The sequence below is a fragment of the Cervus elaphus genome, chromosome 4 (genome assembly GCF_910594005.1).
Source record: "Cervus elaphus chromosome 4, mCerEla1.1, whole genome shotgun sequence".
Lineage (NCBI taxonomy): Eukaryota > Metazoa > Chordata > Mammalia > Artiodactyla > Cervidae > Cervus > Cervus elaphus.
Window position 1 is genome coordinate 58,120,779 of NC_057818.1, and position 23,709 is coordinate 58,144,487.

General features: G+C 42.2%; 1 protein-coding gene and 2 pseudogenes across 2 annotated transcripts in view; 2 read left to right on the forward strand and 1 right to left on the reverse strand.

Moving 5' to 3' along the window:
* LOC122691420 (putative protein ZNF720) overlaps positions 1-23,709 on the forward strand; it is a 344,658-nt gene that overhangs the window by 165,856 nt on the left and 155,093 nt on the right. The gene's annotated exons all lie outside the window — the stretch shown is intronic.
* LOC122692807 lies at positions 6,515-8,147 on the forward strand (annotated as a pseudogene).
* LOC122692436 lies at positions 17,093-18,046 on the reverse strand (annotated as a pseudogene). The gene has a single exon (XR_006340652.1). The product of XR_006340652.1 is annotated as a bax inhibitor 1-like (transcript).

Consider the following 23,709-nt stretch of genomic DNA (forward strand, 5'->3'; position numbering starts at 1 on the left):
TAACACTGGTTTATTTAAGAGCTATAACACGGTCTGTCCTCCGAGAGCTGTGACCCGCCAAGGGGCTTTAATGTCCCCTTTAAATGATACAGATTTTGCAGGACATTAAAAGATTCAGAACCAGAGCTCTCTAATTTTTTATCATTGTATATGTCTGCACCCTAGTCTATTTTAAAAAAATTAAAATAATATCATCCTCAAATATTTATGTACACTTTCAATCAGTTAAAAATTATCCTGATTTTATTGACATGACAATTTTTCTCTATTACTATTAATAAGTATCCCATTTTAGTGTATGTCTGTATGAATGAACATGTTAACATCATTTGATTGATTTTTCTCTTTTTCTTTTTTGAAGATTCCCTGAAGCAGGGAATAGCTACCCACTCCAGTATTCGTGCCTTGAGAATCCCATGGACAGAGAAGCCTGGCAGGCTACAGGCCCTGGGGTTGCAAAGAGTAGGACACAACTGAGTGACTAACACTTTTCTTGTTTTTAGTATTATTTACAAATACAGGAATTTCTATAAACTTTCATTAGAGTTAGCTCTGTGCATTTGTCTCTGTTTTATTAAAGTATAGAGTCATAAACTGAAGTAAAAGTTAAGCTGTCATTTAAAGAATGTTTGTTAAAATATTTGCCAAAAGATGCAACAGCAACATTATTGATTTTAAATTATTTCTGTTATACATTCAAGACTCTGAAAAACTGTCAGAAAGACATATAGTATATACCAGATCATTAAGATGATTCTTGTCACTGAGGTTACTGTCGTATCAGACCTGTAAAATCTGTAAAGCACTTAAAGTTCAAAGTTAAACATGAATTCTTTCCTTACTATTCTGCTTCATTGATGTTCAAACATTGTCACTCATGGAGCAGAATTTTCAACATTACTAGTTCAAATAAGCTTGTTAAAAATGTGACATACTGCGCCCACTCCAGAACATTTGGATCAGGAAGTGCTTTTTAAAAATATTTCCTGTTTCTTCTGATAGACAGTTTATCCTCTGTCAAATGAGTACAACACTCAAAAATAAATATGTCAATGTTGATCTGATTATTTTGTAATTTCTCTTCCAAATCAGAAGAATTTCTGTAGTGGTTGATGATCATATCTCATCCTCTTTTCTTGGGGTTAAAAATGTGGTAGAAAATATTACTGTGTAAAAATTATATTATTTTATAATACAAGCCACTCTCCTAAATCAAAACCATTTCTCTTGCTGGTTTCATCTTGGGTCACATTAGGAAGTCTTCCCACGGCCCCATGGCATCTGTACTTTGTATTTCAGGGACGGCTGACATTCCAGGATGTGGCCATAGACTTCACTCAAGAGGAGTGGGAATGCCTGGACCTCGGTCAGCGGGAATTGTATAGGGACGTGATGTTAGAGAACTACAGGAACCTGGCCTCCTTGGGTGAGGATAACTTCTTTCCAGAATCACTTATCTACCCACTGGGTTTTGGCTCCTGTATTTCTAGAATGTCTCCTGGAATCTTCTGCTTCTTACAATAGTTTTAGATCCCTGCTTTCTATGGGAAAATGGGTATTTCTGAGTTGAGAAAGAAGACTTCATGATGATTCATTAAGATTCTGACTTTTCCTTGATGTGATCTGCCTCCTTCTTCTAGGTTAGTGGTAATTCTCCAGGTTCTGTGGTATAAGAGGGTGGCACTCTCCTTTTCAAATCAGATTTCTACTACTTACTTACTTTGGCCTTAGTAGGACTTGACTAGAATCGCAAGGTCTTTTCTTTATGTATTTGTTAGTGTTATAAAAGTGCTTTCGATAAAGTGTTTGGGGATGTAATTTTCTAGGCTATATTAACATTCAACCATGCCTTCTCTAGAGTGTTAATATAATGAGCAAGATTACAGTTGTGTCCGACTTTTTACGACCCCATGGAATAGTTCATGGAATTCTCCAGGCCAGAATACTGGAGTGGTAGCCACTCTCTTCTCCAGAGGATCTTCTCAACCCAGGCATGAAACGCAGGTCTCCCACATTGCAGGTGGCTTCGTTACCAGCTGAGCCACCAGAGAATGTTAATACAGCCTAGGAAATGATGTCCCCAAATACTTTATTTCCAGGCTGTATTAATATTCTACCATGCCTCCTGTGGGCTTCCCAGGTGGCACCAGTGGTAAAGAACCTGCCTGCCAATGCAGGAGACGTAAAAGAAGTAGGTTCGATCTCTGGGTTGAGAAGATCTCTTGGAGGAAGACATGGCAACCCACTCCAGTATTCTTGCCTGGAGAATCCCATGGACAGAGGAGCCTGGTGGGTTATAGTCCACAGGGTGGCAAAGAGTCAGACATGACTGGAGCGACTTAGCACACGTGCCTTCTCTTCTCACCTGAATACATATTAGAGTGGAAACTGATGAATCTCTAGCAAAACAAACACCCCTTTTCCTGATAGCAGGTCTTGTGGTCTCTAAGCCAGACCTGATCACCTTTCTGGAGCAAATGAAGAATCCCTGGGATGTAAGGAGACTGGAGATGCCAGCCATGTACACAGGTAGGTGTGAAGGGATGGAGCCGATGACTCAATGACAGGTCCAAGGATCAGTGAGGAAGTCATCCTCTGTCATGCGGTTTGGGAAGATCTGCTTCAGTGGAAATGATTTTAGAGAAGCCTGGGTTTCTTTCTGCTGCTGTCATGGGCGGATATCACCTGCCCCATTCTGTCTCTGAAGTCATTCCTGAATTCACCTCCAGTGATTACTTTTCTCAATCACAGTGAGAACTGAAAATCTCCTCTTGGCCTGTGACAACCTGCATGAATCAGTTACTATTGCATTTCCTGGGGGCCCTAGGAAAACTGTGCACATTTCTGAATAACTCTAAGACGCCTCTATTCAAGTTTGTTTCTACCACTAGATGGTAGTATGTGAGTGGAATCGTAGACATACTGCCAAAGTTGTAGGAATACTGTGGACAGAGGGTTTTTTTTCTGACTTATAATTTCTAAAACACTGGAAGCTACAAATATGATCTTATACATTTTAAATTTAAGTAATTTCTTCACTGCATAAACCAAAACCTCCCTAAAGAGAAAGAATGCAAATCTCAGTGTTACTTCAAAGTTTCTGTTTTCTTCATATGAACTCATATGAAAGGTTAAGTGTATTTGGTGCAATTCCTCAATGCTAAAAGACTTAAATATATTCAATTAGCTCAAAGAATTTTCAAATAAATTGGCATAAGAGCTTAAAACATTTTCCACTATATTTTTTAATGGTTTCAAACTATTACAATTTTAGATAATATAATCTTTAAAAAACATTCTCATTGGAGTATAGCTGGTTTACAATGTTGTACAGCAAAGAGAATCGGTTTTAGTATATACCTACTCTTTTAGATTTCCTTCCCAGCTAGATCTCCACAGAGCATTGATAGTTTCCCCTGTGTTCCCACCATATTGTAAAAGTCTCATTTCTTATTTAATTTCTCAAGAACTACTTCTTTATTAAATAATCTTGTTATCAGCTTCCCCAGACTTTGTCCTATGTGTCCTCACTTTCTGATTAGACCTACGTCAGTATCATTTATGATGTTTAGGTTGAAACATCTAATGCTACTGCTGCTGCTGCTGCTAAGTCGCTTCAGTCGTGTCTGACTCTGTGCGACCCCATAGACAGAAGCCCACCAGGCTCCCCCGTCCCTGGGATTCTCCAGGCAAGAACAGTGGAGTGGGTTGCCATTTCCTTCTCCAATGCATGAAAGTGAAAAGTGAAAGTGAGGTTGCTCAGTCGCGTCCAACCCTTAGCGACCCCATGGACTGCAGCCTACTAGGCTCCTCCGTCCATGGGATTTTCCAGGCAAGAGTACTGGAGTGGGGCGCCATTGCCTTCTCCGAGACATCTAATAGGACACGCTAAAATAAGAAGTGGGTTAAAGAGTTAGAAGGCACCTAGTGGCATCTCCATTTAAGATGACTTAAGTCAGAAAGTAATCATTAGACTGCTGTCTCCTCTTCATTTAGTGGTTCTTGTAGCTTTTTGTCTTGTTCCTTCCTCTACACCATACTTCTCTGTCCTCTCATTTTGTCACATTTTCTGGGTTTGTGGTCTGTTCTGCAGGCTGCAGGATCCTAGCTCCTCTTGCTCTGTTGTCTTCCCCCTGTGGGGTGAGGTTGGTCCACAGGCTTGTGCCCTTCTCCCCTTGATCTGGGCTTTGATTGCTGTTACTGTGACCCGAGCCTGCCCTGGATATTGAGGGGGGCTTCCCCGTGGATCTGTGGCTGTCACCGTCCTGTCTGTGGTGGGTCTGCTTCCTGGTTGGTGGAACAGAGCCCCCAGATCTGTTTCTTCACTGTGATTCTGATCTGTGGTGGAGGCAGGTGGGATTGGAGCACACCGTCTGGGAGAGAAGCCCCTGAGGATTGCTGCTCTGGGGATGTTCCCCTCGGGTTGTGCTCACACGTTGTGTGAGTCTCAAGTGACCCTGGTCGGCACTGCACTTGGCCCCACCTCAACGGTGGGTATCTCGGCACACGGCCCTGGTGTCTCTCAGATGTTGTTTTCACCAAGTCACCAGCATAGATCCAGTGAAATCAGGGCCCAGAATTGCTTTCATGGAGCTGGATCCACTGTGGTGCTATGGGGCAGCTCAGACTGTGGCCTGGCCCCACCTCCCCACGTACATCCCCACAAAGTCTACAGCTGCTAAAGCTACACCTCCATGACTGGGGGATCCCTGGTTGTCCTTCAGATGCTCTATAGGGACTGAGTTGACACAGCCAGTTGCCTGTGTAAAAGCATGGTTAGTGCAGCTGCAAGGAGACACTTCAGCTTTTCATTCTTAACCCTGGGGCTCAGCTGTGCTTTCAGCTCCATCTGAGCATGTGGCCCACCCACAGGTGTCTGCTCCAGAGGCTGCCCCAGAGCATAGGAGTCTGCTGATTGTAGAGGAGGGGCATGGGGGAGGCCATGGCTGGGCCTCAATAGAACCCACCCGGGTGGCAGCCCTTCCTACTGCCAGGGACAAGGGGCCAGCACATGGGGAGAGAGGCTGCAGTGGGGTTCTTCCCTTCGGACATCACTCAACAACGCTGCTCTGCTCTATGGTGGTGCAGGCTTCCTCCACAAGCATCCCATTTGCAGAGCTCCTCCCTCCCTCCCGTCCCGTCAGGATATCTCCTCACAGCCAACAGCAGTCTTCTGCCTGGGTCTGCTCTCCACACCCCACGTTCCAGCACCCAGCCCTTGTCTGCAGCAGTGGACACCCTCAGGCTGGGTGGACAGGGCAGGGGTCAGTACCCCGTGTGTAGGTCTCACTCTGTCCTGCTGCCACAGACCGTTGCCATGTTCTCTTCCCACAGAGAATGAGGCTCCCCTTCTGTCCCAACTGAGCTCCCCCAGTGAGAGGCTTCTCCAGACATGGAGACCTCCTCTCTTCCGATCCCCCCGAGGGTTGCAGGTCCCATCCCGCTTCCTCTCCTCTTCCTTCTTTCTTTGGTCCTAACTAGCTAAGTGGGAATCTTTCTTGTCGTTTTAGGTGTTGTAGGTCCTCTGCTAGTGTTCAGAGGGGCCTCTGTGAGAGTTGTTCCATTTCTGATGTATGCTTGATGCATTTGTGGAGAGAGATGAACTCCAAGTCTGCCTAATCCTCTTGCATCTTGATTCTTGTGTCTCTATTTTCTCTACATCTTTAAGGATATTCACTGAGAATAGTAGATTTGATATCTTTCACTTTGATAAACTTTTATTTGGTATCTTTCAGCTGTGTCTTCTCACAACACCCGTGCTTTGATGTCAAAGAATCCAAGGTTAGAAAATTTAATCCAAAAGGCAAACCTAGAAACACATGAAAGAGCTCATCTTGGAAATGAACATTTAATGAAAGACCAGGATTATACAGGGCTTTGTAAAAGGCCTAGAAGATGTGTATACGGACATAAAGGAACTGAGACAGTTTCACATAATGCAGACATTACTGCCAAAAGAAATGAGCAATGTGAGTCAAATTGGGGAAAACACCCATTTCAGTTAACAACATCTGCAGAGATGTGTATCTTTTCAAGCAAAGGCTTAAATCATTTTTTGAAACATACACGTTCTCTGAAGGGAAATGTGGAAAATCTGGAAAGCCATCCAGTCTCTACTGCAAATACTCATTCAAACCACTCTGAACACAGGCTTCAATTACACACACATTCAAGCACGTCTGAAAACCAGAAATTTAAAAATGATGGGGAAAACTCACAATATAATCAACTTGAGGGATCTGTGAGCAAGGGGTCATTATTCTTCCACCAACAGACAGTTTCTCTCTGTTCCAAAATGTGTAATGTTGATAATAATGGAAAAGAGTTAATCCCACCATCATTGTTCAATACGCATCATGATATGGTTAATATGGAACAACTTCTCACATGTAATAACACGAATCAGGCCTTAAGCAAGAGCTCTACCCCCAATAATTACAAGAATATTTACGATGGATTGAGAATCTATTCATGCAATGAAACTGGGTCTAAAACTGAACAAGACTCTAACCCTATGAAACATCGGGGACCTCAATCTTCAGACAAGGATTCTAAAAATTGTACATGTAGTAATATCTTTTATCAAACATCAGGTCTTGCACTACAGAAAAGTACACATACAGGAGAGAAGACTTATAATTGTGAATATAGTGATATTTCTAATCAGTCTTCAAATCTTACTCAACAGCAGAATATTCAGGATCCGCAGAAAAGTTACAAGTGTAAGAAATGTGAGAAAGCCTTTACTAACTCAGCCAGTCTAAGTAGACACAGGAAAATTCATTCAGGATGGAAACCTTTCAAAGGTACAGAGTGTGGCAATGCTTCTAATCAGAATTCAAAGCTTAGTCAAGATTGGCAAATCCACACTGGCAAGAAACTTTATGAATGTAAGGAATGTGGAAAAGCCTTTATGTCTTGCTCAAATCTTAGTCAACATCAGCGAATTCATACTGGGGAGAAGCATTATAAATGTACAAAGTGTGGCAAAGCCTTTAATCAGAACTCAAAGCTTACTCATCATCAGCGAATCCATACAGAGCAGAAACCTTACAAGGCTAAGGAAAGTGGCAAAGCCATTTTTAGGTGTTCACATTTCAGTCTGCATCAGCAAGTTCATGCCAGGGAGAAACCAAGCAAATGTAAAGAATGTGGCAAAGTGTTTCCTTGTAGCTCATGTCCTACTCAATATCAGGTAATTCATATGCAGCAGAAATCACACAAATGTATGAAGTGTGGCAAAGCCTTTAATAAGAAGTCAAACCTTACTCAACACCATAGAATTCATACTGGAGAGAAGCCTTATAAATGTAAAGATTGCGGCAAAGAATTTAAGCAGTGCTCAGGTCTCACTTACCATCAGAGAATTCATACTGGAGAGAAGCCTTATAAATGTAAGGATTGTGGCAAAGCATTTAGACAGCACTCATGTCTTAATAAACATCAAGTAATCCATACTGGAGAGAAATCTTATAAATGTAAAGAATGCGGAAAAGCCTTCAGTTACTACTCAACTCTTACTAAACACCAGCGAATTCATACTGGAGAGAAGCCTTATAAATGTAAGGATTGTGGCAAAGAATTTAACCAGTGCTCAGGTCTCACTTACCATCAGAGAATTCATACTGGAGAGAAGCCTTATAAATGTAAGGATTGTGGCAAAGCATTTAGACAGCAGTCATGTCTTACTAAACACCAAGTAATCCATACTGGAGAGAAATCTTATAAATGTAAAGAATGCGGAAAAGCCTTCAGTCACTACTCAACTCTTACTGAACACCAGCGAATTCATACTGGGGAGAGGCCTTATAAATGTAAGGATTGTGGCAAAGACTTTAGGAAGCACTCAGGTCTTACTTGCCACCAGATAATTCACACTGGAGAGAAACCTTATAAATGTAAAGAATGCGGAAAAGCCTTCGGTCACTACTCAAGTCTTTTTCAACACCAGCGAATTCATACTGGAAAGAAACCTTACAAATGTAAAGAATGTGGAAAAGCCTTTATCAAGAACTCACATCTTACTCGACATCAGAGAATTCATACTGAAAGAGAAACCTTATAACTGTAAGGAAAGTGGCAAAGGCTTTAATCAGAGCTCTCACCTTACCAAACATCAGAAAACACGTACTGGAGAGAAACTCTAGTAATAAAATAAGTGATGGAAGAGGTTTGTCCTAAACATACACTTCAGAAAATACAGGACCGTTTATTTAAGAAAGATAAGAAATGACATAAAACAATGTAGGAAAGTATTTAATGAAAGTTAAATCTAAATAAATACCAGATATTGCACACTAGAAAAAGTGAAATTTGCTCAGTTGTGTCCAACTCTGCAACCCCAGGGACTGTGTCCATGGAATTCTCCAGGCCAGAATACTGGGGTGGGAGGTGGATTCTTTACCAACTGAGCTTTCAGGGAAGCCTGCACACTAGAAAGCATTTCATCAATCCTTTTTTTTGAAGTTCTCTTCCGGAGAAGTATTGTAGACAGTAATCCATAGTTAAAGCATAGAAAATTGATATGTTAGTATGGATCACAAGATGACGGGTTGGTATTTAGAAATGTACAATTATTAGCAATATATCTTTGTTTATATTCACACGATTTGTGATTATTTGAAAACCAAGATATGTTATTGAACTCTCAAGTGACTCCATGCTGCTATGCTTCCTTTTTAGTGTGTATGCAAAGTTATGTTTTTGATGATTGCTACTCAAAGATGAGACAAGGCCTTCTAGAGAGAAATCATTTATATTTATTCTCCATTAGGGGATTAAGGACACAGTGATGTAGCATGTACACTGAACATTTAAATGGAGGTGTTAATCATTCTTGTCAAACATCGCTATAGATCACCATGAAGTAAGTGTTCAGGGAGTAATTTCACATATTAAAGTAAGATGCACATTTTCAATAGTTATGTCACTTGCATTTTAAGGAAAATACAATGACAGTTCACTGAACTCTTGATGTATCTTTATAATATCAACAGATGTCATGAATATTAGTTGACATGTTTCAAATAAAGATACCTCTGATACCCTAGAAATGTATGGAAACCCTTCTCAGAAAAGTCATGTAATTAGTGTACATCTTGTTTCATTCGTAAATGATTAGCCTCCATTTTGTAACTGTAGAAATCACAGTTCTGAGATCATTGTATCAGAGGAGTGAATATCGTTGTTTATGCTTGTAATCTGTATTTAATCAGTTACACAGTGGATTGGAAAAGGTTTTATTCTTTCTATGTGTGATAGTACATGTTAATAAAACTGATGGTTTCTTGTGATAAAGCCGGTATGTAATGAATGAAGTGTCAACCTACTGATTTAAGGTCGCAGGGAAGAATACCTAACAATAAACTCTTTGTTAGCACAGAGGGATGATATCTGTAACAATTAGTTTCCTTACTGCCTTTATGCCTCAAATATTTGAATATTTCCCATCATTTCTCCATTGTACTTTCCCCCCTCTGTAACTGCTGGGACATTGTAATGGTTCCAATAAGGATCATACAGAGTATTGTTGAGAGCTACCCTGAACTGCTCCATGCTGTTGCTGCCTCAGCGTCTGTCTGGGGAGCAGGCAGCCTGCAGGTCGTTGAACTCACGCCAGCCAGTCCTGTGAGCACCTGCTCTAGACAACCACCCACCTTGTGATCAGCAGTCTTGCTGAACCCCAGGTTCTACTTCACCGGCTCTCCCCTTCAATGACACCCTCACAGTGCTCACCAGATTCCTGCTCCCCTTGGTTTGAATAGACCCATCCACACTCAGCCTGGGGAACCCACAGCACTGCACCCAGGGTCTCTTATAAAGGCCTGAACCCCACGTACTGCAGCTTTCTCTGCCTGGTTCTAGCCTGACCTCCCTCAGAAATTCCCACCCTAAACCCTCCCCTCCTGAGAGGTCTCAGCTGTGCTGAGAGTGAGGGCTGAAGCTCAGGGCTCCTGAGTGTGGGTCTTGGGGGAGAAGCATCAGAACAAACGGAATTTGCTAAAGACTCATTTCATGGCCCCACGTCAGACCTGCAGATTCATAACTTCTTAGGGTGGGGACCTGACCTTGAGGGGTTCATATTCACTGAAATGGTTCAGAAAGATTCCTTTAAGTGGTTTCAACCTGGTTTGCTATCAAGATCACATGACCAGTGTTAAGGGATAGCCTCCCCGGTGCCCTCCCCACAGAGTGCTCTCGGTCCTGTGGGAGCATCAGTGTGGTGTGTAGGAAGTGCGCCAGGGGATTCTAAGGGGAGGCCCGGGCTAAGGACGCGGCTCCTGGTGCATTTGTGAGACCTGAGGCCCGGCGTCAGTCCGCGGAGAGGCCGCAGGGTTGGTCTAGCTGGATTTGGACCAGGAAGTCAACTCACATCATCTGTGTGAGCAGAGGGTTAGGAGCTCTCTATGGGGAGAGAACAATCAAGAAATTAGTTCACAGACTGGTCTCCAGGTAGGAAGTGATTGTTCCTGAATCTCTCCGGAGACAGAGGACAGGAGAGGTGAGTCTTTTTAGCTTTTCAAGGTCCTTCTGTCTGTAGTGGTGAAGTAGTTGCAGGTTAAAGAGCTGTGCGGATGCCTTTGAAGGTATTTTCTCAAGATGCAGAGATACGTTCGCTGCATAACATCCCCAGAGAAGACGCAGAGCAGGAGGAAGAAGAGGAGGAGACGGCAGCTTCTCAGGTACATGTCCTGTCCCGGGTCTGGGGCTGTGTCTGCTTTTCCTGCTGAAATGCCTAGACTGAGGGAACCTGCAAACCTTTAGTTCTCGGCTTCTAATTTTTCTGCCTGGGGCATTTGTTATCAACTTCTTAGTTTTTCCTTTTCTTACCATAGTGAGGACCGGCTCTTTAGACCACTTCTCCGTTGTGTCCCAGAACCTTGTCTCCCTTGTCTGTAGGGAGCATCATGAATTCTGGCTTTCTATAGAGCATGATGAATTCTCAACCTGAATTAGCGACTTTCAACTAGTGAAAATATTCCCTTTGTGAGAAATAAACATGGGGAGGCATAGGTTCTGAGATTCCCATTGGCATGTGGTTCAGTCTTGGGATCTTAGAGAAGTAGGGGAAATTAGTGATGAATTTACATGTATACGCAACTCCAGACATTTAGAACAGGATTAAGAAATTGTCCTTTATGAACAGAATTACCCCAGTGGTCCAGAGTTCCACAGGAAGTTTGGGGAAAAGAAGGAGAAAAGTATGAGAGACCCTTCTCCATGTTGGCAGGAAGGACTCACTCTTAAGTGTAGCCTTAGGATAGAGAACATGGAAGTTAGATAAGAAGAGAATTTTGCATAAAACTGGTATTTTTCAGGATTCAGATCACTGCTAGCATCTAGCCCATCATCCCTCACGCTTTCTGGTTCAGGTGCTTCTGTGATTTTGCAACTGTGCTGTTCCTGCTTTCTGTCTCTAAAAAGGATTTTTGAAAGGTTTAGTGAGGGATGTGTATAAGCTGACAAAATTAGTGTGGCAAACCACGCCTTCTTAGTTCTGTTTCCTTTGGAAAAGGAACACTCACCTGTGTTTAGTAAGGTTCTTGCATTTGGGGAATGGAGGTTTTCATCACTCAAGCCCAGGTCTGATCATTTCCGTTAATAATATACTCTGCACTCATTTTCCAGACAGAATTCTTATCACATCTTTGTGTTTTCTACAATATTTACAAGAATGTTATTACTTATGTATGTTTAACTGTTAAATCTAAAATATGATTCAACACAAATGATAGAGATTTTCAAAGGAATAAAAGATTCAGAACCAAGAGCTCTAATTTATTTTATGTCATTGTGTTTTTGCACTGTAATGTATTTGTAAAATATAGATTATTGCCACAAATAAATTATAAGATTTAAGCACAGAAATCTACTCCTGATTTTATAAACATGAATAATTTTTCTCCCAAATAGTGTATGGTTGTGTGCATGAAAATGTTAACAGTATATGACATTTTTTCTGTTTTTGATATTTTTGCCAGTTACCTCAACTGGTAAAACATCCATTAGAGTGGTCTCTGTGTTCAGTTCAGTTCAGTCGCTCAGTCAGGTCTCTGTGTTGACTTAATTCTTTTTACATAAAATTGAGCTCCAATCCATTGAAGTAAATCCCAAGCTCTACCATTTTCTGAATATTTGATCAAATATTCCAAACGATTTTGAAGAGCAATATTTTTGATATAAAATTATTTATATGGCTCATTCAAGGTTAAAAAAATTAAAAAACGTTAGAAAGTTCTATAGTTCAAAAATAGGCAAAAAGATTGATTTCTCTGCTTACTAATCTATTAAACCTGTAAAATCTGTAAAGCGCATAAAGTTCAATAATAACTATGAATTCTTACCTGGCTCTTTTCAGTTCAGTTCAGTTGCTCAGTTGTGTCCGACTCTCTGCAACCCCATGGACTGCAGCACACCTTACAATCACCAACTCCCGGAGCTTACTCAACCATATGTCCGTTGAGTCAGTGATGCCATCTAACCATCTCATCCTCTGTCATCCCCTTCTCCTCTCGCCTTCAACCTTTCCCAGCATCAGGGTCTTTTCAAATGAGTCAGTTCTTCACATCAGGTGGCCAAGGTATTGGAGTTTCAGCTTCAGCATCAATCCTTCCAATGAATATTCAGGACTGATCTCCTTTAGGATGGACTGGTTGGATGTCCTTGCAGTCCAAGGGACTCCCAAGAGTCTTCTCCAACACCACAGTTCAAAAGCATCAATTCTTTGGCACTCAGCTTTCTTTATAGTCCAACTCTCACATCCATATATGACTACTAGAAAAAGCATAGCTTTGACTATACAGACCTCTGCTGACAAAGTAATGTCTCTGCTTTTTTATATGCTGTCTAAGTTGGTCATAGTTTTTCTTCCAAGGAGTAAGCGTTTTAATTTCATGGCTGCAGTCACCATTTGCAGTGATTTTGGAGCCCAAAACAATAAAGTCTCTCACTGTTTCCATTGTTCCCCCATTTATTCGCCATAAAGTGATGAGACTGGATTCCATGGCTATCGGCCATGGCTCTTTGACCTCCGTGCTATTCACAACGGCCATTTATCAACGAGACATTTAGTTAAAACTAAGCTTGTTCAAGATGAAAAACTGTGGCCCCACCCTAGAATTCTTGACTCACAATGTGCTTTTAAAAAAATTCCTGCTTTGATTGATATTTATCCTGTGGAACACAAGGAAAATCCTCAAAAATAAACATGCCTCTGTTGATCACATTTAATAGTTTTTCTCCCAGATGAATGAATGAATCATAGTCTCTCAGTCATGTCCCACTCTTCGTGACCCCATGGACTATATAGCCTGCCAGGTTCCTCTCTCCATAAGATTCTCCAGGCAAGAATACTGGAGTGGGTTGCCATTTCCTTCTCCAGGGATCTTCCCAACCCAGGGATCGAATCCAGGTCACCCGCATTGTGGACAGATTCTTTACCGTCTGAGCCAGTAGGGAAGTCAAAGTGGCTTTGTGGATCATATGTCATCCTGTTTTCTTCAGGTTAGAAATATGGTAGTGCATATTGCTATATAAAAAAGTATATTATTGTATAACATCAGACACTCTTCTCATTGAAAAACTAGTTCTCTGAACTTGCTGTTTCCATCTTGGGTCACAGAAGGAAGTCTTCCCACAGTCACATGGCATATGTACTTTGTATTTCTGGGACGGCTGACATTCCAGGGTCTGGCCATAGACTTCACTCAAGAGTGAGAGAGTCAGTTCCAAAAAAAAAAAAAAAAAGAAAGAAAACAAAAAGAGAGAGTCAGTTCCCAGGCAGGTTGATAAGAAGTCCGAGGGTCCCCAAGGAGAGAGGGGTCTGGAATTCTCAAGGAAGAGGAAAGGGCAAACTTTTTTGTCTACATTCCTTAGTCTTCATCAATTACATAACTCAGTTTAAACTGTACTAGGGATTATACAACAACACTGTATCCTGCTTGAGGACAGTTTCTCTTTCCTGAAAAACCTTCTGGCTAATCCTGTTATCTTAAAATGTAAATTATGGGAGTGGGTCTAGTAAGATCTTTACAACCTCCAGACATTCTTTTGATTCATTGTGATGACTAATTAAAAGGTATATAACTTCCTTGCCAACACCAGCGAGTGGGCACTCTTTCTGCCCCCTTCTGATGTCTATTTCAGACGCTTTCTCTACCTCTTTTTTACTTTAATAAAACTCTATTACACAAAAGCTCTGAGTGATCAAGCCTCATCTCTGGCCCCAGATAGAATTCTTCTTCGGAGGCCAAGAATCCTGGCATCGTCTGTGGTTCAGCAACAACCTTTCAAGAGGAGCGGGAATGCCTGGACCTCGGTCAGTGGAAATTGTCCAGGGATGTGATGTTACAGAACTACTGGAACCTGGCCTGCTTGGGTGAGGATAGCTTCCTTCCAGAATCCCTTATCTACCCTCAGGGTTTGGGGTCCTTCACTTGTAGAATGTCTCCTGGAGGCTCCTGCATCCCACGATCTCTGCTATTGAGGAATAAATGGGAGTTTGTGAGTACAGACAATAAGCTCCATGATGATTCACATGATTCTAACCTTCTTCTTTCTTGAGTTCTCTGCCTCCTTCACTCTAGACTAGTGGTCACTGTCTAACTTTACTGGTATAAAGTCATGCTGCCCTCCTCATAAAGACAGAAGTCCACTCTTATTTTTGGCTGAGTGTTATTCTGATGGAGATCTCAGGATCTGGGTTTTAACTATTGCCTACTACAGTAAAGGTGCTTTCTATAAAGCTTTTAGAGAAGTTACATTCTAGACTCTTTACACATTCTACAATGCCTTCCTCTCTCACAAGACCGCAATGTTGTTCAGTCGCTCAGTCGTGTCCGACTCTGTGACCCCATGGACTGCAACACGTCAGGCCTCCCTGTCCATCACCAACTCCCAGAGCTTGCTCAAACTCATGTCCATTGAGTTGATGATGCCCACTAACCATCTCATCCTCTGTCGCCCGCTTCTCCTCCTACCCTCAATCTTTCCCAGCATCAGGGTCTTTTCCAATGAGTTGGCTCTTAGCATCAGGTGGCCAAAGTACTGGAGTTTCAGCTTCAGCATCAGTCCTTCCAATGAATATTCAGCACTGATTTCCTTTAGGATGGACTGGTTTGATCTCCTGGCTGTTTGAGGGACTCCCAAGAGTCTTCTCCAACAGCACAGTTTAAAAGCATCAGTTCTCCAGCGTTCAGCCTTCTTTATGGTCCAAATCTCACATCCACACATGACTACTCGAAAAACCATAGCTTTGACTAGACAGACCTTTGTTGGCAAAGTGATGTCTCTGCTTTTTAACATGCTGCCTAGGTTTGTCACAGCTTTTCTTCCAAGGAGCAAGCATCTTTTAATTTCATGGCTACAGTCACCGCTTCAGTGATTTTGGAGTCCAAGGAAATAAAGTCTCTCACTGTTACCATTGTTTCCCCTTTTCTTTGTCATGAAGAGATGGGACTGGATGCCATGATCTTAGTTTTTTGAATTTTGAGTATTAAGACAGCTTTTTCACTCTCCTCTTTCACTTTCATTGAGAGGCTCCTTAGTTCCTCTTTGCTTTCTGCCTTAGGGTGGTGTCATCTGCATATCTGAGGTTATTGATATTTTTCCTGGCAATCTTGATTCCAGCTTGAGCCTCATCCAACCCAGCATTTTGCATAATGTTATCCGCATATAAGTTAAATAAGCAGGTGACAATATACAGCTTTGATGTACTCCTTTCCCAATTTGGAACCAGTTCATTGTTCCATGTTCAGTTCTAACTGTTTCTTCTTGACCTGCATACCAGTTTCTCAGGAAGCAGAGCAGGTGGTCTGGTATTCCCATCTCTTTCAGAATTTTCCACAGTTTGTTGTGATCCACACAAAGCCTTTAGCATAATCAATGAAGCAGAAGTAGATGTTTTCTGGAATTCTCTTGCTTTTTCTGTGATCCAACGGATGTTGGCAATTTCATCTCTGACTCATCTGCCTTTTCTAAATCCAGCTTGTACATCTGGACATTCTCAGTTCACATACTGTTGCAGCCTAGCTTGAAGGATTTTGAGCATTACCTTGCTGGCAAGTAAAATGAGTGCAATTGTGCAGAAGTTTGAACATTCTTTGGCACTGATCTTCTTTGGGATTGGAGTGAAAGCTGATCTTTCCCGACCTGTGGCCACTGCTGTGTTTTCCAAATTTGCTGGCATACTGCGTGCAGCAGTGTCACAGCATCATCTTTTAGGATTTGAAATAGCTCGGCTGGAAATCCATCATCTCCAATAGCTTTGTTTATAGTGATGCTTCCTGAGACCCACTTGACTTCTCACTCCAGGATTTCTGACTCTAGGTGAGTGATCACACCATCCTCTTATCTGATGTGACAAGATCTTTTTAGTTTAGTTCATCTGTGTATTTTCACCACCTCTCCTTAATAGTCATGTCCAACTCTTTGTGATCCCATGGACTATACAGTCTGTCGAATTCTCGAGGCCAGAATACTGGAGTGGGTAGCCTTTCTTTCTCCAGGGAACCTTCCCAACCCAGGGTTCGAACCTAGGTCTCCCACATTGCAGGAGGATTCTTTACCCGCTGAGCCACAGGGGAAGCCCAGTATAGTTCATCTCTGTATCCTCACCACTTCTCCTCATTATCTTCTGCTTCTGTTAGGTCCATACTGTTTTTGTCCTTTATTGTGCCCATCTTTGCATGAGGTGTTCCCTTGATATCTCTCTTTCTCTTTTTTTATTTTTTGGTTAATTTTTATTTTCTATTGGAGTAGAGTTGATTTCTGTTGTGTTTGTTTTAAGTTTACAAGAACGTGGTTCGGTTATACACAGATGTATATCTCCTCTGTTCTTTTTTGGGGTCTTTTCCCATATAGGTTCTTCCAGTGTATCCAGCGACTTCCCTGTGCTATGTGGTAGGTCCACTGGCATTATCTATATGATAAAAAGTAGTGTGTTTTTGTTAATCGCAACCTCTAAATGTCTCCCTGCCACTACATTTTTTTTAAAAGTCGTAAGTTGCATTTCTTCTTTTTTTTTTTATTTATTTCTTTTTTTTAAATTTCTTTCTTTCTTTTTTTTTTTTTTTAACGAAGCCAAACTCCAGACTATATTCTAATCAGTTTTTTGGATCAAAAAATTCAAAATAGAGAAAACCACAAAGTACAAAAGCTTTTCTGATGCTTTTCATTATCACAGAACACGCCACCTGTAATGTGTGCAAAGAGGAAATGAGGGGCTGAGGGAGAGGAAGTCAAACTGGGGAAGGCTGAATGGCTGCTTCACTTCTTCTTCTTCTTATCCTTCTCACTCATAGCCAGGATCATCATGAGCTTTCTGAAGAGAGTTACGAAATCTAGGAAGAGGTCAACGCAGTGCCAGATATAATCTTTATCTCCATTTTCAGCCTTTTCAATAGTGAGTTGAGTATCAAAAAGGACAAAGCCACACATGACCACCAGCCCCAAATACAGGTTTGCCTGGAAAAGCCAAACAGATCCGAAGAAAAGGTTCCCCAGGGAAGACAAGGGCATCAGGCTCATGGCCGACATCAAGATACCTCCTAGAAAGAGGTAGCTACGGCGCCTGGCATAGAGTGCACTCAGGGTAAAGCAGGTGAATATCATTGCTGTGCCCATGGAGGCAGCGGGAAGGATGCTGGGGTTGATGGCGATGCACAAGGCCAGAGCAGGGCCCAGGCAACTCCTGTAAGGAAAGCAGATCCAGCCAGAAGTCCCAGTCTTTTTTGCTCAGTTTCATGGCTGTGAGGTGTTGCCATCAGCCAAATCATCAACCCCAAAGAGCCCAAGGCAGACAGCAGGCCAGCCTGAGTGAAATGGGTGACCACATGGACATAGGCCCCCGCAGCCGCCACAAACATACAGAGGGCAAAACTGGCATAAACCTTCTTCAGGTGCTGCTGTGTCGAGGGGGTTATGTGGGAAAATTTAAAGAGTGCATCAAAGTTGATCTTCCGATTAAATATACCCATGATGCTACTGTCTGTGGGACACAGCCTCCGCTCTTCTAACCCGCCTCTCAGGAGCCCACACGGCTCTACTAAGACCGGATGTGCTTCGGTAAGTTGCGTTTCTAAGTCTGTGAGTCTGTTTCTGTTTATAGTTAATTTGTATAAATTTATAGATGCCCCCTCTAAGTGATACTTCTTCTTTCATCTCTGACTTCACTGAGTATGATAAGTTCTCAGTTCATCCATGCTCCTGAAAATGTCATTCATTCATTCTTTTGGAGTGTATTCCAGCGTTTAGATGGACACAAGACTCTTCATTTCTCTATAGATGGAACTTTGGTTGATGCTCTGTCTTAGATATTGTCAGTAGTGCTGCCCTGAAAATAGAGGTGCAGCTATCATTTTAAATCATGATTTTCTCTGGGTCTAGGGCAAAGGGTGGGCTTGCCAGATCGTGTGGTATGTCTATATTTAGTGTTTTAAGGAATTTCCACACTCTTTTCCTTGTGGCTGCACCCACTCAATTACATTCCCACCCACAATGTAGGAGGATTCTCTGTGACTTTATTGGTGTGTGAAAGAAAGTGAAAGTGAAGTCGCTCAGTTGTGTACAACTCTTTGGGACCCCGTGGACTGTAGCCTACCAGGCTCCTCCATCCATGGGATTCTCCAGGCAATACTGGAGTGGGTTGCCATTTCCTTCTCCAGAGGATCTTCCCTACCCAGGGGTCGAACCCAGGTCTCCCGCATTGCGGGCAGACACTTTAACCTCTGAGCCACCAGGGAAGCCCAGTGTGAGATGAGTGCAATTGTGCTGTAGTCTGAGCATTCTTTGCCATTGCCTTTCTTTCAGATTGGAATGAAAACTGACCTTTTCCAGTCCTGTGGCCCCTGCTGAGTTTTCCAAATTTCCCTGCATATTGAGTGCAGGACTTTAACAGCATCATCTTTTAGGATTTGAAATAGGTCAGCTGGAATTCCATCACCTCCACTAGTTTGTTCATAGTGATGCTTCTTAAGGCCCACTTAACTTTGCATTCCAGGACGTCTGGCTCTAGGTGAGTGATCACACCATCGTGCTTATCTTGGTCATTAAGATCTTTCTTGTATAGTTCTTCTGTATATTCTTGCCACCTCCTCTTAATATCTTCTGCATCTGTTAGATCCATACCATTTCTGTCCTTTATTGTGCCCATTTCTGCATGAAATATTCTTTTGGTATCTCTAATTTCCTTGAAGCGATTTCTAGTCTTTCCCATTCAATTGTTTTCTTCTATTTCTTTGCACTGATAACTGAGGAAGGCTTTCTTATCTCTCCTTGCTATTCTTTGGAACTCTGCATCCAAATGGGTATATCTTTCCGTTTCTCCTTTTACACTTTTGATTTGCAGTTTTGATTTACATTTCTGTAACATTTCACAAAGTTGAAAACTTTTCATGTGACATTTTTAATAACAGTGTGAGTAAAACTGAGCTTTGGATCGGCCTCGTGATCTTTTGCCCTGGCTTGCCTCTTTTTCCCCGACGCACCTAGGACGTTTCTTCAGGCAGGAGTTTCTTCCTTCCAGCCCCTGAGTCTGGTGAATGTGAAGTGCCGTCAGCCCAGGATTTTCCGTTGCTGTACCAAAAGCGGCCACAAGGCGGCAGCATTTCCTCATGCGTCACAATTATCTATTCATTTATTATGGTTAACTTTTATTTTCTATTGAAGTAGAGTTGATTTCTGTTGTGTTTGTTTTAGGTTGACAGGAACTTGATTCAGTTATACATAGAGGTACATCTTTTCTATTATTTTTCGGGGTCTTTTCCCATATAGGTTCTTTGAGTATATTCAGTAGACTTCCTGTGCTATTCAGTAGGTCCATTTCGATTATCTATCTGAAAATAAGTAGTGTGTATCTGTAAACCCCAATCTCTTAATGTTTCCCTTCCCCAAACTTTAAAATAAAAATCGTAAACTCGTCTTTCTATGTCTCTGAGTCTGTCTCAGTTTACGAATTAGTTCACTTGAGGAATTTATAGATTCTCCGTGTATGTGATCCTTCGCTTTCCCTCTCTGACCGGCTTCACTCAGTTTGGTAAATCTCTCGGTCAATCCATGCTCCTAAGCTGACTTGTTTTCATTCGTTTCGATGGTTGAGTTTTGATGGGCAAGTTCCTCGATATTTCTCTATTGGTGGACAATTTCATTTATGTTCTGTCTTGGAGATTGTCAGTAACGCTGCCCTGAAAATAGGGGTGCAACCATCATTTTCAGTTTTGATTTTCTCCCAACCTAAGACCGGGAGTGGGCTTGCCGGATCATGTGTTAAGTCTTCGTGTAGTGTTCTAAGGAATCGCCATACTGTTTTCTTTTGAGGCTGCCCGCCCCCCCATTTCCCTCCCCGCCCACAGTGCAGGAGGAGTCCCTGTTCCCCTCGCCCTCCGCAGCATTTAACCTGTAGGTCTTTGGGGGGATAGCTGTCTGAGGGGGTGAGCTGATACCTCGTTGAGGTTTCAGTTGACATTTCTGTAAGAGTGATCCTGAGCATCTTTCCATGCACTCTATTGCCATCTGGATGCCTTCTTTGGAAAAACGTCCGTTTAGGTCTTTGCCTGTTTTCCTGCTGGGTTGACTGGGTTTGTTTGTTTTTTTTTTTTTTTATCTTGAGCTGTGTCAGCAGTTTGCATCTTTGGAGATGAATTCCTTGTTTCTAACTTCGGTTGCAAACACTTATTTTCCCATTCTGAGGGTTGTCTTTTTCTTTCCTTACGGCTGCCCTTCCTGTGCAAAAGCTTTTTAGGTTAATGAGGTGCCTTTTTTTAAATTTAGTATTATTTTGAACAATTCTGAGTGTAGATCCAAAAAGAACTTGCTGTGATTTATGTCAATGTGTGTTCTGCATATATTTTCCTCAAGAGATTTAGAGGAATCGTCCCTACATATAAAACTCTTTAATCGATCTGAAGTTCCGTCATCTGTAAGCGGTTAGGGAGAGGTGTAAATTCCTTCAGTTTTCACAAGTTGAAGGACCCTCCACCCCGTCCTCGATCGTGGCTGTTAACAACTTCCAGCCCCAGCCTCAGCGTAGGAGGCGCCCTTTTCTCCACAACCTCTCCGGCCGTTATCGCTTTTAAGGCTTTTTGGCAAAGGCCGTTCTGACCGTTTGACCTGATATCTCCTTGTATTTTTTTTTAAATTTACATTTCTGTAATATTTCACGAAGCTGAAAGCTTTTCATGCGATATTTTTAAAAACAGTGTGAGTAAAGCTGGTCTTTTGAGATCGGCCCTGTGATCATTGGCCCTGTTCTGAATTTCCCCCCCAACCCAGCGAGGACGTCAGTCGGGGAGAGGCGTCCCTTCCTGCAGCCGCTCGGTCCTGTGAATGTTAAGGGCCGCCTGCAGTTTCCCCGCTGTTGTTACCAAAAGCGGCCACAAGGCGGCAGCACACCTTCATGTCCCGCGGCTTTGTTTTGTTGGCTAAATTAATATTTATTTTCTCTTGGAGTAGAGTGGATTTCCGTTGTTGTGTTTGTTTCGGATTTGCAGGAACTTGATTCAGTTACACAGAGAACTGTATCTGTTCTTTTTCTGGTTTGTCCCAGGTCGGTTCTTTCAGGGTGTTTGGTAGACATCTCTGTGTTATTCAGGAGGTCCTTTTGGATTATCTATCTGATAATAACGTTGTAGGTATGTGTTAATCCCAACCTCTTAGTGTCTCCCTCTCTGTACCTGTTTTGTTTTGTTTTTTAAATAATCATGTTGCTTTTCTAAGTCTGAGAGTCTGTTTCTCTTTATAAATTCTTTCATTCGTATGAATTTATAGATTCCACCTGTAAGTGATGTATTTCTTTCCCTTCCTGACTGACTTCACTGAGTATGATAAATCTCGGTCCATCCATGCTGCTGACAATGATATTTTTTCGCGCTTTTTTTGACGGCTGAGTGATTCCCGTGTGTAGATGGGTCAGTGACTTTATTTCTCTATTGATGGACATTTTGACTGACGCTTTTTATTGTGCTGGGCTTAGTCGCTCAGTCGTGTCTGACTCTCTGCGACCCCATGGCCTGTAGCCCGCCAGGCTCTGCTGTTTTGGGGGATTCTCCAGGCAAGAATACCGGAGGGGGTTGCCACGCCCTCCTCCAGGGGATCTCCCCAACCCTGGGATCGAATCCAGGTCTCCCGCATTGCAGGCAGATTCTTTACCAGCTGAGCCACTGGGGAAGCTCTCTATTAAATATTGTCAATATTGCCGCCTTGAAAATAGGGTTGCAAATATCATTTTAAATTATGGTTTTCTCCGGACCTAAGGCAATTGGTGGGCTTGCCCGATTGTGCAATAACTACGTTTAGTGTGTTTCAGGCATCTTCATACTGCTTTCTTTCATTGACGCCCCCACCATTTACATCCCCGCCCACAGTGTAGGAAGTTTTCCTGTTTGCCTCGCCTTCCGCATCATTTAATCTTTGTAGATCTTTTGGAAGATGGCCATTCTGAGGGGTGTGCGTTGATGCCACGTTGCAGTTTTTTGTTTTTTGTTTTTTTTCTTTCCCACCGCCCCCACCCCCACGTTGCAGTTTTGATGGGCGTTCCTCTAACAGTGATGCTGAGCATCTTTCATATACTCTATGGCCATCTGGATGCCATCTGAAGACAAAGGTCTATTTAGATATTTGGCCTGTTTTTCTATTGCTTGGTTTTTTATATTGAGCTGAATGACTGTTTGCATGTTTTTGGAGATGAATACCTTGTTTTTACGGAGAAGGAAATGGCAGCCCACTCCAGTGTTCTTGCCTGGAGAATCCCAGGGACAGAGGAGCCTGGTGGGCTGCCGTCTGTGGGGTCGCACAGAGTCAAACACGACAGAAGCGACTTAGCAGCAGCAGCAAGTCGTTTTTAAAATCGATTGTAACCATTTCCCCCAATTTAGGTGTTAATCTTTTTCTTCCACTTAGGTTGGTCCTTGCTGTGCAAAAGCTTTTGAGGTTAATGCGGTTACTTTTGTTGAGGTTTTTTGTTGTTTGGGTTTTTTTGTTATCCTAAGAGCAAAACCAAGAACTTGCTGTGATTTACTTCAAAACCTGTTTTGCCTATATTTTCCTCAAGAAGTTTAGAGTATCCATCGCTCCATTTAGTTCTTTAATCGATTTGGAGTTTCTTTTCTGCATGATGTTAGGGAGAGACGTAGTTTCATTCACTTTTCACTTAAGGAACCTCCACGTTGTCCTCTGCTCTGGCTGTTAACAGCTGACATTGCCAGCATCAATGTGGGAGAATTTCTTTTCCTCCGAAACCTCTCCACCATTTACTGTTTGTAGAGTTTTTGACACAAGCCATTCTGGCTGGGGTTAGCTCATATTTAGTTGTAGTTTTGATTTGAATTTCTCTAAAATTACTTCATGTTGAAAGGTTTCCATGTGATTTTTTTAAAAAAAGAGAACTGTGATTAAAACCGACCTCTCAGGATTGGCCTCTTGACCATCTGCCCGGTTTTGTTCTTTTCCCCGGACCCACCCAAGGGCACAAGTTGAGGACAGGTGTTTTTTCCTTATGTCCCCTCGGCCCATCCACGCTTTTGCCGATGCCACTTTCTCCTTCTATTGCTGGTTGAATGGATTCCACTGTCTAGATGGACGAGTTACTTTCATTTCTCTATTGATGGACATTTTGTTTGATACTCTGTCTTCAATATAGTCAATAGTGCTGTCCTAAAAATAAGGGTACACGCACATATCATTTAAATTTTTTATTTTTTCCGGATCTAAGGCAAG